The sequence below is a fragment of the Ursus americanus genome, chromosome 14 (genome assembly GCF_024610735.1).
Source record: "Ursus americanus isolate L20-20 chromosome 14, mUrsAme1.1.p, whole genome shotgun sequence".
Classification (NCBI taxonomy): domain Eukaryota; kingdom Metazoa; phylum Chordata; class Mammalia; order Carnivora; family Ursidae; genus Ursus; species Ursus americanus.
The window spans coordinates 13,610,060-13,623,936 of NC_142140.1; the positions used below are offsets into that span (position 1 = coordinate 13,610,060).

Consider the following 13,877-nt stretch of genomic DNA (forward strand, 5'->3'; position numbering starts at 1 on the left):
ATAAGACATATTATTGCATGATTAATAGTAAAAAAAAAAAAAGCGTGAGTTAAATGACAACACAAAAGTAGCCACTTCCTCTATTAGGACCATGAGACACACCAGAAATAGGGTTCAATATTTTTCAGAGGGTTTTCCACAGGTTCTCAGTCCTGTAAGATGCTGCATGGTCCACTAAACTTAGGAAAGGCTATGTGCTGTAAATTGCTTGTGAAGATTAATTCTTTGTTTTAATGTATAAATGTTTTTGAGATGTTCCTGCTTTAAAAAGATCAATGTAACAGTGTTTCTTGAGGAACAACTAAAACATCTGGGCAAACTGTGATCTACTCTGATCTTTTCCCTTGTCAGAAGGAAACAGTGGCTAAGTGATTTACTTAAAATCTCAACCCAGTTAGTGCTAGAGATGAGCTAGGACTCAGATCTCACCAAGAGATTCTTGGTCAGGGGTATTCTTTCTCAGACCTCTCTTTGCCTCACACAAGGTATCAGAGACCCTGTCCATAAACATCAGGACAATGCATACAGTGAGTCCACAAGTAGGAGTACACCAAAGCGTACACCATGGGGAAGTTCCCTGATGGTGTTGTGTTGGGTATCGAGTGACAGGGGGGATTTGGGTAGGCCAAATGAAGCAGAGGACATTCCAGAGAATGCATAGAACATTCCAAATAGGACTCACTCTCACTGCTGCATCCCACCTCCTCTTTTTTTAAAATTTTTATTTCAATAGATTTTTTTAAAAAGGAGATTTAGTTTCATAGCAAAATTAAGCATAAGGTACAGAGATTACCTTTATAATCCCTTCCCCCACATATGCATAGCTTCCCCCACTATCAATATACAGCATTACAGTGGTACATTAGTTACAACTGATGAAACTATACTGACACATCATAATCACCCACAGTCCATAGTTTACCTTAGGGTTTACTCTTGGTGTTGTACATTCTGTGGGTTTAGACAAATTTATGGTGACCTGTATCCACCATTATAGTATCATACAGAATGCATCCCTCTTTATATTTGCTATAACAGATAAAATCAAAATATAACAGCAAAGTACCTCCACTCTGTACAAATAAAGCAAAATCCAATTAGGCGAAAGAACCAAATTGCCTCAGGAATGCAATTTTATAAATCATTTGCATTTAGGTTTTTTTTTTTAACAGTACATTTATGCTGTGATATTATGCATTGTATCCAGTAATATAATAGGATAGGGTTACCCCCCTCTCTGTTCCCTCTTATTCTTGAGTATGTTATCAGTAATTGTTTCTGTCCTCTGCATATGACTTTGCTTTTGGAGTATACTAATTCAGCTAAGATTGAGGAATAAGCCAGAAGCTATTTAGGAAATCGTGAGGGCAGGGTAGTGAAGAAAGATTTGCTTAAAGGTATTAATTACACAATGTTGTGAAGATGCAGTGCGGGGGTCATGTAGATTAGAAGTACACGGATTGCCCAGAATGTCAGGATAGAGTGATTAGATGTTTGCACAAATGATGGGCGTTCCTCAGGCCAGAATTCCAGTACACCTGATGTGTTCTCAGTCTCCAGCATGGCAGGTAGGCCTTTTGTTACTGCTTGAGTCTTCCCACAAAGCAAGGAGAGCTCACTTAGGAATGAAAAGGAAAAAAGAAGAAATGAAGGGAAGAAAAGTTTGGTGTAAAATATGGTCTTAGGTTTGAGAGCAAGGTGCCTTCAAGAGCGTTTTGAATATGGTTTTTTGCTCCTTCATTTATTCCCAACAATTGAACATGATTTTAGTGCTGGGTTGATTACTCAAGAAGGAGGGATTTTTCCTTCTCAGACAGGCATAATGCAGAACTTTCAGAGATCTTCTCTCTCCATGATACCTTTCCATTTTTCTCTACCTTCAGGTTCAAGAGCTGTAGCTTGCTCTTTCTTGGACTCCCTTTCCTGTGATTTGAAGGATGCACATTTTTAGAGGAAATATTATCTTCCTTTCTCATTTAAATCTGTCAGGCCAGCTTCCAGAGCTCTACCTACCTGTGGAAGAGACACATTGGTGTAGCAGGTGTAAACGATGTTCTTTTGTGGCCAGTATCCCACCTCTACTAATTTTACATGTGATAATGAAAAACAGATGTTCTCAAGGGCCTCTTAAACTTTGGTTCCATGTTTTGAAGCCTCGAGTTAGCTTCCAGAACTTTGTTAGTCTAAATCTTACAACTGGCATCGACTTAGACATGGCTGTGTATTTCTTGTCTGTAAAAACACCTGCTGCTCTCTCTCCTGGTCTGCTTCTCCTCCACCTCATCCAAAAAAGCAAACTGCTTCTTGCTTCTGGGCAGAACAGAAGCATAAGTGAACTGCAGAGCTGGTTTGGTGTTCAACCTCCACTCAGCATATCTCTGGCTGACTGATTCACCGAGACTCTGCTCACAATGGCCGTCCTGGGGCTTATAAAGACTTTTAGGGGAGGGAATTATAGAGGAGGAATGGCCCAGACATTTCCATGCGAATTTCTCTGTACTTCAGGGAGGGCCTGAGTTTCACACCATGCCAGGATCAGCTAGCTGTGGGTGGCAGCTTTCTAGATTATGAAGTGTAGGGTTTCCCAGGCAAAGCTGGAGGGGTTGGGTGGGGGTAGTTTGGCAGAGAGGTTATAAGGCACTGGAGGAGGCCCTTAAGCAATAGAAAACATAATGGCTGTCCTCTGAGAGCAAAGAGTCAATTCTAGATAAGCAGTTAGGACACAAGGGTGGTGGGGTGAGGGCGGTGATGACAAGTCATTAAAATGGAGTAGGATAAATAAGTGTCAAGGGAACAATTGTGAAAGAATTTAGAGAGGAAAAATTATTTCTTTCCAGAAGATTCTGGAAAAGTTTCAGAGGAAAGATAGGATAGGATTTGGAATTCGAAAGAACCAGTATTACATCAACTTAAAAACTATAAAAACAGTTTCTAATGTAAAAATTACCCAATAAAATGAAACCATGACCTTATCATGGAAGCACAGTAACTACTTTTATTTTCCTTTCAGTGCATTTCAAAGATATAATAGTGTGCTAACAATTATGTATTGTGCTTTTTTCATTTTCCTTATGTACATGTTTTCCTTATGCACATGTACATTTTCCTTATGTACATGTTTGAAAAATATTTTTTAGATATGCTAGGTGTTTCAAAAATAGCAATGCCCAATAGAATGATCAAATTGTTGTCCTACTTTAGTTTCTGTGACTTTCTCATTTTTAGCACTGAAATTCCTACATCCTACCAGCCCCCTTCCCTACCTGCCCAGCCTGGTATAACTGAGCTGTTGGTCATCCTAGAAAAAGATGTTGGCCTAGGGGAGCCTGGGGGCTTAGTTCATTAAAAGTCCCACTCTTTTTTCTTTTTCTCTATTTGCATATATTTTTTAAAATAATTTTTTATTATGTTATGTTAGTCACCATACAGTATATCCTTAGTTTTTGATGTAATATTCCATGATTCATTATTTACAGATAACACCCAGTGTACCGTGCAATATATGCCCTCCTTAATACCCATCACTGGCCTATCCCAATCACCCACCCCCTCCCCTCTGAAGCCCTCAGTTTGTTTCCCAGAGTCCATAGTCTCTCATGGTTAATTCCCCCTTCTGTTTACCCCCCCTTCATTCTTCCCTTCCTTTTCCTACTGATCTTTCTGCTGTTTCTTATGTTCCATAAATGAGTGTGAAACCATATGATAATTGTCTTTCTCTGCTTGACTTATTTCACTTAGCATTATCTCCTCCAGTCCCGTCCATGTTGCTGCAAATATTGGGTAATCGTTCTTTCTGATGGCTGAGTAATATTCCATTGTATATATGGACCACATCTTCTTAATCCAGTCAACTGTTGAAGGGCATCTTGGCTCCTTCCACAATTTAGCTACTGTGGACAATGCTGCTATGAACATTGGGGTGCATATGGCCCTTCTCTTCACTATGTCTGTATCTTTGGGGTAAATACCCAGTAGTGCAATTGCTGGATCCTAGGGTAGCTCAATTTTTAACCTTTTAAGGGACCTCCACACTGATTTCCAAAGTGGCCGTACCAACTTGCATTCCCACCAACAGTGTAAGAGGGATCCCCTTTCTTCACATCCTCTCCAACATTTGTTGTATCTTGCCTTGTCCATTTTTGCCATTCTAACTGGCATAAGGTGGTATCTCAATGTGGTTTTGATTTGAATTTCCCTGATGGCTGATGATTTTGAACATTTTTTCATGTGTCTGTTAGCCATTTGTATGTCTTCATTGGAAAAGCGCCTGTTCATATCTTCTGCCCATTTTTTGATTTGATTATTTGTTTCTCGTGTTGAGTTTGAGAAGTTCTTTGTAGATCTTGGATACCAGTCTTTTATCTGTAGTGTCATTTGCAAATATCTTCTCCCATTCCGTGGGCTGCCTCTTAGTTTTTTTGACTGTTTCCTTGGCTGTGCAGAAGCTTTTTATCTTGATGAAGTCCCACAAGTTCATTTTTTCTTTTGTTTCTCTTGCTTTTGGAGATGTGTCATGAAAAACGTTGCTGTGGCTGATGTCAAAGAGGTTGCAGCCTATGTTCTCCTCTATGACTTTGATGGATTCCTGTCTCACATCTAGGTCTTTCAACCATTTGGAGTTTATCTTTGTGTATGGTGTGAGAGAGTGGTCAAATTTCATTCTTTTGCATATAGCTGTCCAATTTCCCCAGCACTATTAATTGAAGAGACTGTCTTTTTTCCACTGGATGTTTTTTCCTGCTTTGTCAAAAATTAGTTGCCTAAAGAGCTGAGAGTCCATTTCTGGATTCTCTATTCTGTTCCATTGGTCTATGTGTCTGTTTTTGTGCCAGTACCATGCTGTCTTTGTGATCACAGCTTTGTAGTACAGCTCGAAATCCGGCATTGTGATGCCCCCAGCTTTGTTTTTCCTTTTCAACAATTCCTTGGCTATTCGGGGACTTTTCTGGTTCCACACAAATTTAAGGGCTGTTTGTTCCAGTTCTTTGAAAAATGTCATTGGTATTTTGATCGGGATGGCATTGAAAGTGTAGATTGCTCTGGGTAGCATAGACATTTTATCTATGTTTATTCTTCCGATCCATGAGCATGGAATATTTTTCCATCTTTTTGTGTCTTCTTCAGTGTCTTTCAAGAGCGATAGGTAGTTTCTAAAATATAGATCTTTACCTCTCTGGTTAAGTTAATTCTGAGATAACATGATTTTTGGTGCTATTGTAAATGGAATCGATTCCCTAATTTCTCTTTCTTCAGTCTCATTGTTCGTGTATAAAAATGCAACTGATTTCTGAGCATTGATTTTGTATCCTGCCACATTACTGAATTGCTCTATAAGTTCTAGTTATTTGGGGTGGAGTCTTTTGGGTTTTCCATATAAAGTATCATGTCATCTGTGAAGAGAGACTGACTTCTTCTTTGCCAATTTGGATACTTTCTATCCCTTTTTGTTGTCTGATTGCTGTTGCAAGGACTTCTAGTACTATGTTGAATAATAATGGCAAGAGTGGGCATCCTTGTCGTGTCCCTGATCTTAAGGGAAAGGGTTTCAGCTTTTCCCCATTGAGAATGATATTCGCTGTAAGCTTTTCATAGATGGTTTTTATGAAATTGAGGAATGTACCCTCTATCCCTACACTCTGAAGGGTTTTAATTAGGAAAGGATACTGTATTTTGTCAAATGCTTTTTTTCTGCATCAATCGAGAGTATCATATGGTTCTTGACTCTTTTCTTGTTGATATGATCTATCACACTGATTGATTTGCCAATGTTGAACCACCCTTGCATCCCAGGGATGAATCCCACTTGGTCATGATGGATAATCCTTTTAAGGTACTGTTGGATCCTATTAACTAGGATCTTGTTGAGAATTTTGGCATCCATATTCATCAGGGATATTGCTCTGTAATTCTCCTTTTTGATGGGGTCTTTGCCTGGTTTGGCAATCAAGGTAATACTGGCCTCGTAAAATGAGTTCGGTAGTTTTCCTTCTGTTTCTGTTTTTTGAAACAGCTTCAGGAGAATAGGTATTATTTCTTCTCTGAATGTTTAGTAGAATTCCCCGGGGAATCCGTCAGGCTCTGGACTCTTGTTTTTGGGGAGGTTTTTGATCACTGCTTCAATCTCTTCATAATTAACAGTCTGTTTAAATAATCAATTTCTTCCTCTTTCAGTCTTGGTAGTTTATAGGTTTCCAGGAAGGCATCCATTTCTTCCAGGTTGTTTAATTTATTGGCATAAAGTTGTTGATAAAAGTTTCTAATGATCCTTCCTACTTCATTGTTGTTGGTCGTGATCACTCCCCTTTCATTCATAATTTTATTAATTTGAGTCCTTTCTCTATGCCTTTACATAAGTCTGGCCAGTGGCTTATCAATCTTATTTATTCTTTCAAAGAACCAGCTTCTAGTTCTGTTCATCTGCTCTACTGTGCTCCTGGTTTCTAATTCATTGATCTCTGCTCTAATCTTGATCACCTGCCTTCTCGTGCATGGGTTAGGCCTGTTCTTCTATTCCAGCTCCAGCTTCTTGAGGTGAGAATATAAAAACTGCATTTTTGATTTTTCTATTCTTTTGAGTGAGGATTGGATGGCTATGTATTTTCCCCTTAAGACTGCCTTTGCAGTGTCCCATAGGTTTTGGACTGATGTGTTTTCATTCTCATTGGTCTCCAAAAATTGCTTGATTTGATTTTTTAATTTCCTGGTTTACCCAATCGTTCTTGAGCAGGATGGTTCCTAGTTTCGAAGTGTTTGAGTTTCTTCCAAATTTTTCCTTGTGATTGAGTTCCAGTTTCAAAGCATTGTGGTCTGAGAATATGCAGGGAATAATCTCAGTCTTTTGGTATTGGTTGAGACCTGTTTTGTGACCCCGTATATGGTCTATTCTGGAGAAAGTTCCATGTGCATTCGAAAAGAATGATTATTCTGTTGTTCTGGGGTGTAGTGTTCTGTATATATTTATGGCGTCCATCTGGTCCAGTATGTCATTCAAAGCTCTTGTTTCTTTGTTGATTTTCTGCTTCAGTGATCTGTCTATTGCTGAGAGTGGAGTGTTGAGGTCCCCTACTATTAACGTCTTATTATCTATATGTCTCCTTATTCTGGTTAAGAGTTGGCTTGTGTATCTAGCTGCTCCCCTCTTGGGGGCATAGATATTTCTAATTGTCATATCCACTTGTTGGATACATCCTTTAAGAATAATATCGTGTCCTTCTGTATCTCTAACTATAGTCGTTAGTTTAAAATCTAATCTGTCTGATACGAGAATTGCTACCCAGCTTTCTTTTGAGGTCCATTGGCATGAAAAATGGTTTTCCAAATCTTCACTTTCAGTCTGGATGTATCTTTAGGTTCAAAATGAGTCTCTTATAGACAGCAAATGGATGGATCATGTCTTTTTATCCAATCTGCAACCCTGTGGCATTATGGGAGCATTTAGGCCATCGACATTGAGAGTGATTATTGAGAGATATGATTTTAATGATGTCATGTTGCCTGTGAAGTCTTTGTTTCTATAGATTGTAAATTTCTGTTCTGTATCACTCTTGCGGCCTTTTTACTTTTATAGAACCCCCCTTAATAGCTCATGTAGGGCTGGCTTTGGTGGTTACATATTCCTTCAGTATCTGCCGATCTTGGAAGGTCCTTATCTCTCCATCAATTCTGAATGACAGCCTTGCTGGATAAAGGATCCTTGGCTGCATGTTCTTCTCAGATGGAGCTTTGAAAATATTATTCTGATATTCTTCCCTCTGTACGTAAGGATTTTCTTCCCCCTGGCTGCTTTCAATACTGCATCCTTTGATCTAATATTTGCAAATTGCACTATGACGTGACATGGTGTAGGTGTGTTCTCACTGATCTTGGGAGGGGTCCTCTCTGACTCTTGGTTACGAATGTTTCTTTCCTTTGCCAGATTAGGGAAGTTCTCAGCTACAATTTGTTCAAATATCTCTTCTAGACCTCTCTCTTTCTCTACCCCCTTGGGGATATTGATGATTCTGACATTGGAACCTTTCATTGAGTCAGTAATCTCCCATAATCTATATTCTTGAGATCGGATCTTTTTGAGCCAAGTTTCCATTTTAACTTTTCTCTTCTACCATCCCATCCTCCAATTCACTAATTCATTCTTCTGCCTCATTTACCCTTGCCATCAGAGCATCTAGTTTTGACTGAATTTGATTTATAGCATTTTTAATTTCTGCCAGATTTGCTCTCATTTTTGCCCTTAGAGATTCTATATTCTCATTAATATTTTTGTTAATATTTTTTTCAAGCGTACACATCATCTTGACCATTGTTACTCTGAACTCCATTTCTGACAATTTGGTTCTATCAATATCCATCGGTTCTGTGGCAGAGGCCACAGACTCTGTATCTTTTCTTCGTTGGGGGGGATTTCTCCTCCTCGTCATTCTGATGAGGAGAGGTTGTGGGGATGCACAGAGCCGAAATTATTGACCAGGACCCAGGGAGTGTGCACTTGTTTTATAGGGACCTTAGGGATGTGGGCTTCTTGATTTTTCAGCCTGCCTATTGGGGGAGGGGCCTGCTGTGCTGATACTCAGGCAACCCTGTTTGGGTAGAGTCGTCCCGTCCCCTGCGAGGGGGGATGGGGATGGGCACAACGTGAACTGATATTTCTGGGCTTTTGTTCTCTGGTGGCTTTGCCTGGCGGTTTTCTGTACCTCTTCTGAGAATCCGAGCAGCAGTGACTGTATCCTAGCCTCTGTGTCAGAACAGAGAGAATGCAGTCCACTCTCCACTGAGTTCTTTTGGCTACTTTAACTCTGTTTCTGTTGGTGCTGCTAAAAACCCTACAGTGTCCTGGGATGTGCGCCCCACAGCCACTCTCCCAGCCCTCGCTTCCAGGGCTGGCAGGTCTCTGTCCTTTGTGCTTCTTACACCAACAGCCACCCCCAGTTCCCGTGCACGCTCCCGAGCTCCCTGTGTGGTTCAAGCACACTCCGGAGCTCCGGTTTTCAATCTGGTCGCATGCGCATTCCCAGGCTCACGGTCTTAGTCTGCTCTCTCTCAGGTGCTGGTCCGCAAGTCCAGCCCACTCCCCAGTGCAGGAGGCCACTGCTTCCCGGCGCCTGAGCGCGGCGGCTCCCTCCCCCTTCCGTTTATCTTCAGTATTTGTGCGCGTATTCATGGCTCCCCGCTCCGTACCTCAATACTCAGCACTGGAGATGTTCATTTGTGGAGATCCAGATGTATCTTCCTGCGTCTCAGGCTGATTTTGTGGTGTTCAGGATGGTCTGGTAGATATCCAACTCGACTCAGGGGACCAGCTGAGAAAGGGGTCCCCTACTCCTCTGTCATCTTTTTCCAAAAGTCCCACTCTTGATTTTGGCTCAAGTCAGTATCTCACGGTTGTGGGATTGAGCCCCACGACAGGCTCTGCCTTCAATGTGGAGTCAGCTTGAGATTCTCTCTCCCCTTGCCTCTTCCCCTCCCCCTGCTCCCTCTCTCTCTCTCCCAAATAAATAAATTAATAATAATTTTAAAAAACCCTGGACTCAAGGAGATTACAATATGCTGGAGACAAGACTGTGAGCCTATAATTTTATGTGCACTGAGTGTTATGAGGGAAGTTTAAGAGCTATTACAATGACTGGCCAGGGGGAGGAATCCTGGAGGTACTTACATTTCTTGAAGTCCAGAAAAGTGTTAGTTCGGGGGAAAAACCCCCTAAATACACTGCACCTGGAAGCACACCCACTGTGGGAAGTTAACTTACATTTCCAAAGTTGCTTTTGACCCTAGAATCAAGATTCTATGAGAATATGAGGTTGACCATATAGGGGAGGTCTGTCTACGTGACTCAGTAGTAGAACTGCATATCAGTTTTATTTTTCTGAAATGATAAGGTTTGTTTATTTGTTTTTTATATTGGTGACATGTTTTACAATTTTTCGATTCTAGAACTTCAGATAGAACATTAACCAATTGGTAACAATTTACATAGATGATTTCATAAATTTCTGACTCTTTTTCTCATGTTTTTGACAATTAAACATGTTTATTTCCTCTCTGAAAAATTTGAGGCACATGACCTCTACCTTCCCTTACCTTAGGGTGATAGTCTTAAATTTAAGGATGCGCCTTCCAACCTTAAAGTGACTGTATGAAAACAGACTGGTGGAAGGCACTGTATCTCCACAGTCCTGGGTACATACTGCCCAAATATTTTCCCTTTTTTCATATTACATGTGGACCACGCCCCATTTCTATTGATGTGCTCTTTCTTCAGATATGCTAATACCATCGATTAAGCTACTGCTTTCTTTTGTAGTTAAACTTTGATTAGGTGTTCACTGTCCTTTTCTTTTTTTTCTTACTTTTTAAAATTGAATTATAATTGATATATAATATTACTTTAGTTTCAGGTATATAATGTATTGATTTGATATTTTTATATATTACAAAATGATCACTTCGATAGGTCTAGTTATCTTTTGTCACTGTACAAAATTATTGCAATACTATTGACTATATTCCCTGTGTTGTACATCTCCGTGACTTATTCATTTTATAACTAGAAGTTTGTATCTCTTAACCCCTTCCACTTGTTTCTCCAGTACCCCTAACAGCTTCCCCTCCCACGAGTTTGTTTTCTGTACCTATGAGTCTGTTTCTGTTTTACTTTGTTTGTTTTATTTTTGAGATTCCACATATAAGTGAAATCATGGTATGTCTTTTTCTGTTTGACTTATTTCACTTAGCATAACACCTTCAAGGTCCATCATGTTGTTGCAAATCACAAGATTTCATTATTTTTAATGCCTAAATAATATTCGTGTGTGTGTGTGTGTGTGTGTGTGTGTGTGTATTACATCTTTTTAATCCATTCATCCCAGTGCTTTTCATTTTGCCTTTGGCTTGGGAAATACTCTACCAGGAGAGTTGCTTTCTGAAGCAGTTGAAAATTAGCCAGTAGGATTTTACTGGTGATACTCTCAGGGATTATGGGGGTATTCACAGGTTGCTCTGTGTTTTAAAAATATTTCTCTGTTGACATTCTCACCCCACCCTATCCCATGCTTTGCTCCAAAAGGGGGATTTTATGTGCCTCGTTTGACTTCCAAATAAGGTGCAAACCCCTGAATGGGAATAATGGGATCAGCTTCCTTGAGAAGCTTAGAAGTAGAAGTCATCCTTGTCCCCAAGAAACTTGACATTCAGAAGCTCTCATAATGCATTGTTCCTTTCCAAATGAAAAATAGAAAGGAAAAAAGAGATTTTAGTTCAGGGAAGAGAGAAATTTTTGTGTAGTTCAGAAACATTTAATGGAGGAAGAGACTTGATCTGGGTTTTGAAAACGAGGGAGAGTTGAGCTTCCAGTTGAAACAGCTATTTCCCTTATTACTGTATTTTCATAAGTAATGGTAAGGTGCAGTGGCATTTTCCTTCGCAAATGTGTTTCATACAATACTTGGGGCTTCACATCAAGCCCACTGACCCATAAAAGAGGCCTTGAGAATGTTCTTCAAATAGGTAACTCCTTACCTGGAGCAGGTTAGGATTAGGAAGCTGGGGTGAAAGGTTTGCTTCATTTCTGTCCAAGTTTATGAGTCTGTGGCCAGCCATTCACACAGCCGCCTCTTCTAAGAAAATGATGATATATACTGTCCTTTCAAGCAGAGCAGTGACCAGGCATGGGGCTGTAGCAGGAAGCTGGTGAACAAGGAAGAAGGCCCTCATAATAGAGAATACCTAATCAGATTTCAGATCTCCCTGCAAATATCCAGTCAGGCACAAATATGGCTTTACTACTATATAAAATAATAAATCATAAAGAAAAATGTGCTAAATTTTTTTCCAAATTAAAGTTTCATTGAAGCCTATGGCTTCTGAAGAATAAAGTACAGCTAAGACAGACATGTATTTTGTGAAGGCTTAAAATAAAATTTCATCTGAGCAAAAAAATAATAATAAAAAATGCAAGTTTAATGTCTAACAAGACATACTGTATGTAATTAAACTCAACTTTATCAGCTCTAGCATTCATTAATGGATTCTAAGCCTGAGGAGCTATGAAGTTCTTTAAGAGGCAATCAATAATCCATTACAATTGTGACACAAACTCTGAACCTAATTATCAGCAACAGAATAGTTGTGGCCCATTTAATAAGATAGGAGTATTATTAGAGGTGAGCAAAAGTATGTGGGGGTTAATCGACATTGGCTTGTATTTCACCAAACCTATACCTTAATTTTTCCTTTATAATACCATCTAGGAAAAATGTTAATTAGAACTGTTCATTAGACCTTCCTGTTCTTTCTAACCTTGAATACCAGGTTTGTTCTTTCTGAAAACTTTGCTTTTCAAGTGCTTTGAAGAGTGGATCATTTAATTTTGTGGTATTTTACAAGATTTCCACTGAACATTTCTCATTTTCAGCAGCCTTGTGAATTGCCTTCACCATTCTTTCTCTTAATGCCCTTTAATTTACTCTGATGGAACCCCACTCCCCCACAGGCATTTTCACTTGGATCTTTGAGTGTCATTGTCGTGAACACTCTATATTGAATTTTCTATGTGCCTCCTCTGCCAGAAAAAATTTGAAAGAACCAAATTTTGTATGTGCTACTACCCTATGTTACTGATGTCACCTACTTTCATACTTTGTGTTCCTCAGAGCAAATCCCGAGACAGGATTTGATATAAGCAGTTTATTGGGGGTATAAAAAGAACCCCAATAGGGATTGGGGAAGTAAGACAGTAAACGGAAGGCAGACAATGAAGAAGGATATTCATCAAGCCTGATTTACTATGGCCACTGGATTTTAATCCTGTTGGGGAAACTGGAGGCCAGGGAAGAATGCATACCCCAGAGTTTTGCTCCCCAGCAGGCCGAGGAACTGGGTAATTATACACCAACTCTGGTCAGACATTGTTTGGGGACTATTCCAAGAGTGCATTAATTTCCTGGTATGTCACTTGGATGGCAGAGTGCTCAAGAGGTAGGAAAATGCCCTTAGTGTTGGGATTTGGAAGTCAGGCAGTATGCACTGACATGGTAAAGGCAGGGGATGTGAAGAAGTTACCCAAAGTTTCTGCTTCTTCTACCATTGGTGATCTTCTGCCCACACCTGCCTAAGAACAATTGACCCTTGAACAATGTGGAGGTTACGGATGCTGACCCCTGTGCAGTTGAAAATCTGTGTATAATTTTTGACTGCCTAAAACTTAACTACCATTTGCCTGCTGTTTACCAGAAGTTTAAAGGATGGCATGAACAGTTGATTAACATACATTTTGTACATTATATGTATATTTCATGCTATAGTCTTACAATAAAATAAGCTAGAGAAAAGAAAATGTTATTAATAAAATCATAAGGAAGAGAAAATGCATTTACAGTACTGTACTGTATTTATTGAAAACAATCCACATATAAGTGGATTTGCACACTTCACACCCTTATTGTTCAAGGGTCAACTGTATTAGAGGTCTGTAGGGTCTTGACCAGAATCTGACATTCCTAGCAATGTTTGTTGTCCTGGTAGACATTTTAGATTTACAGTAGATATTGGTAGCTAGAGAAATGGGTTTGGGAGATAGCTATAGAAAAAGAATGGGAACGATCTTGGCAGGAGAAGAAGCTAAACATCTTCAGATGGAAAGAGGAGGGGAGAAGAAGCTTAATGACTGTCCCTCATGATTTTATAGACAGTTACCACCAGGGACAGAAAGAAATCACTCAATAAGATTATTTGTTAACTCCTGATAGCTCCCAAAGGGTCAAAATCAAGTAACAGCTTATGATCAAACTGTGGGTGTGCAAGATCCTACATGTGTGCACACATGAACATGCGTGTGGGAGCCAGAGGGTATGTAATACATGCTCATAGGCTGAGAGATGGAC

The 13,877-nt window shown here is 39.7% G+C and overlaps 1 long non-coding RNA gene across 1 annotated transcript in view; it reads left to right on the forward strand.

Moving 5' to 3' along the window:
* LOC123799163 (uncharacterized) overlaps positions 1-13,877 on the forward strand; it is a 601,123-nt gene that overhangs the window by 558,307 nt on the left and 28,939 nt on the right. The gene's annotated exons all lie outside the window — the stretch shown is intronic.